The following is a 3800-nucleotide window of genomic DNA, read 5'->3' as shown; positions in this document are numbered from 1 at the left end:
ACGTGAATCAACGAGATGAGATTAGAAGGGCATATCTACTAAGAGGACCATATCAACCATTTAGTTTGATATTTTTTTGTTTTACATGACCCGACCCGACTCGAACCGACCCGATACGAACCAATTTTTTTACTTATATACATTGGGGCCTAAAATTTTAAAAAAATGTTCCGCACCTGCATGAAAAAATTCCTGGGTCCGCCACTGAATGGGTGCGTGATTTTGCCGATACAACCAATAGAAACAACCGTGTTTTACTGGAAAATTAAACAAGGTAAGGAGATTGATTTCACCATAGGAGCAGGCTTTCCATCATTTGCAAGCTGTGGCGAGCCTTATATCTATGGAACACCGGCGTTGGAGTTCCCTGATCTGATCAAAATCATGGTACATGGTGGCGCGGAATGTGATCCAGATAAGAGGACATGGGGGGCTGCAGAAGGGACACCCAAGGTTGTTGGGATATTTGAAAGAATGGATCAAATCAAGATTTGGTGAGCGAATCAATTGGGAAGATGGACCGGTTATGACTCAGTCGTGCTTGTATTCGATGACTCCGGATAAGGATTACATAATTGATTTCTTGGGTGGTGAGTTTACTGAAGATGTGGTGGTTGCTGGTGGATTTTCAGGTCATGGGTTCAAAATGGCTCCGGTCGTTGGTCGGATGTTGGTGGATTTGGCTATTGGAGGGGCCGCGGCTGCGGTGCAACGAGATGAAGAGTTCAAACATTTTAAGGTGGGAAGATTTGAAGGAAATCCTGGAGGAAATGTTAAAACGTTTTGAAGACCAAATTCGCCTTTACAGTATGTTCCCGAGTTCACTTAAAGAAAAGAAAGGAATTGAAAGTTAATTTATCTAAAAAAAATATTTATAAAGTTTATTGAGTTGGTGGACTTTTATCTTGTTTGTAATATGTATCATGGTTGTTGTTCCTTTGTAAAAAAAGGTTTAATGACAACTGAATAAAAGACATTTACTAGTTTGGCCAAAAACAAGAATGAGAACATTTGATAACGTTACAAAAAATAATGTTGCACAGATGTGCTATTTATGACTTTATGTGCACTGTTTGATGCAACAAGTTTCTTAGAGAAGATTGTACAACGGTATTTTTAATAGAAACTAAATGAATGATTTACAAATAAAAAAGCCCGAGTAATTTTGAATAACTAGTGGGATATCCCGCGCTTCGCGTCGGACTTTCGATCGATATTGGTTCGGCAAGTTACAACACCGTTACGATACCAGGACTCGGTATAGCAACCGAAAGAGATATAAATGACCACTAGTTGATGTTGTCCAAACACCATCTGTTTGTTTTGGCACGGTAATGGCCTAAATGGATATCAACACGTGTTTTTCATCGATCGAAAATCTTAATTTACTTTGAAAAAGGCCATATACTGGCATTAGATCCGATAATACCAATAGTTGTACCATTATTACTCTCTTTTAAGGGTAAATTATACTTTCCGTCCTTTATGTTTGTATCGGTTTGCAATGGATGATCTTTGACTTCAATAATTACGGTCACAGTCATTTATTTGAAAAACTCATTACACTCAACGTCCTCTAACACCAACAAGGTTAAAATTTTCAGTTTTGAAAAATTCATTACATTCTATGTCCTTTAATACCAACAAGGTTAAAATTTTCAGTTAAGTATGACATGTGTCTTGCATATGAGGGCATTTACGTCTTTTTACCGCAATCTATTTAAATTGTCTACTTTATCCTTTCTCTAACCATACATGAGCCTTATTCCCTTTCTCTTCTCTATCTCTAGAAAACGTCCGGCACCCATCTACCAACACCTGCAAATCTCCCCAACCCGTCTCCCCTCCAAATCTCCCCAACCTCCAACTGACAAATTTCTGAAGGTAATCGACATTTCTGAAGCGTTCACCGTCGATTGTTTGTTTGGAGAAGATGAAGGTAATCGACAAATTTCTGAACAAGTTTCAGATCTGAAACACCACCGGATTTCTAGGGCCATGGGTTCCATCACTGTTTTTTCGTTGCCGGTGCTCTAAAACCGATAGGTTTCCTCTCCTCTCCCATAACTCTCTCTCTCTCTCTAGTCCCGGAGCTGGTGATTCCATGGTCCGGCGGTGGCCGGTGGTGGGCCGTTGTGGCAGTCACAACCACGCTGGCTGGTGATTCCATGGTGCGGCGCTGGCCGGTGGTGAGCATTGACAGTTTGAGTCGTGTTTTGCCATAAATGTGGGAGTGTTGACGAGGATAAGAAGTTCAAAGCAGACAAACATAAGGTGGGGTTGTATGCCATAGATGCAGGCGAATATAGGAATGGATCTGAAACCGGATCTGAATCATGTTTTGCTTTCCATCTTCAGCTTCAAAATCATAGATGCTAATGTTTGAGAATATCATTAATGTTTGAGAATGTAGATGATAAACTTTGTGATTTGAGAATTGGGGTTTTCTTTGTGTGTGCAGATGATGAGAGAGAGAGATAGGTAAAGAGTGATACAATTGTATTTAAAATCTTGGTTGCGTTTTAATCTTACTAAATACTATAAATAATTAATGAAAAAGACTAAATTGCCCTTATATGTATAGACCTAACTGAAAATTTTAACCTAGTTAGTGATAAAGGATGTAAAGTGTAATGGATTTTCCAAATAAAGAATTGTGAATGTAATTATTGAAGTTAAATGTCATCTATTGTAATCCAATACAAATATAAAGGACGAAAAGTGTAATCTACCCCTCTTTTAAATAAAAACGTATTTACAACGATTCTATTTACCTATGTAAATCTCTTTTAAATAAAAACGTATTTTCAACGATTCTATTTAACTATCTAAAAATAAATAAAAGAAAGCGTTTTTTGTAATTGCAAATAAGGAATTGTAAATTAATACAAGGAATAATGTATTCTTATTTTCCTTTATATAATAGGTATAATCGACAAATAAAGGGAAAATATGTGAAGGTAGTATAATATTTAATATGTTTTATACATATCATTCATATATAAAAAAATCATATATTCTTGTATCTCATATGGGTAGATGTGATTGTGTTTATGAATCACCTACAAATCATTTTAATTTCTTTATTTTGAACGACGTACGGTTAGTATGTTGTTAATCAGGTAAGTAGTTAGTATGTTGGTATCACCAAGTTAGTATTAAAATCCCCCTTGCCTGGAATTGAACCCAGGACCTCCAACACCTTCCCCTTGACCACTAGACCAAGAGAACATTAGTAAATCACTTAAATTTCTATTGTAGCTAACATCTTCTTCGATTATATGTAGGGATTGGTTAAGGTACAATTTGTGTTAACGTATGCTGCGTGCGAGATTGAGTTACAACATGCGAACTTTATTTTTCACATGCGATTTTTTTATAACATGCTATTTTTTTCAGTTTCAACATGCGATTTTTTTTTGTTTTTTTTAACATGCGACTTTTTATATTTTACAACATGCGACTTTTTAGTTATAAAGTTTATAACGTGCGAACTTCAAATCTCGTATGCTCGTACGATAATGAATATATAATAACTAGTCTTAATACCCCGCGTTGCGAGGCGGGGCATAAAACTATGCTAAGTAGTAACCAAATGACGACCAAATCCGGGAAAAGACGTAAAATAAAAAACAAATTTTTACACCCAGTAACTCACGTGACGTAAAGCGTAGATGAAGTCGAATATATACAAACACATATCGAGGGGGTAAAAAAAACCTAAGGGACCAAATATGACTAACAAACACCGTGTTTAGTAGCAACCAAACGATGACCAAATTTAGGAAAAAACACAAAAA

General features: G+C 36.5%; 1 pseudogene; it reads left to right on the top strand.

The window, feature by feature from the left end:
- The first annotated feature begins 213 nt into the window (after positions 1–213).
- Positions 214–1020, top strand: LOC110880734 (annotated as a pseudogene).
- Positions 1021–3800: the final 2780 nt, after the last annotated feature.

This window comes from Helianthus annuus, chromosome 10 (genome assembly GCF_002127325.2).
Source record: "Helianthus annuus cultivar XRQ/B chromosome 10, HanXRQr2.0-SUNRISE, whole genome shotgun sequence".
NCBI classification, from domain to species: Eukaryota; Viridiplantae; Streptophyta; class Magnoliopsida; order Asterales; family Asteraceae; genus Helianthus; species Helianthus annuus.
This window is presented reverse-complemented; position numbering and strand designations above follow the sequence as displayed.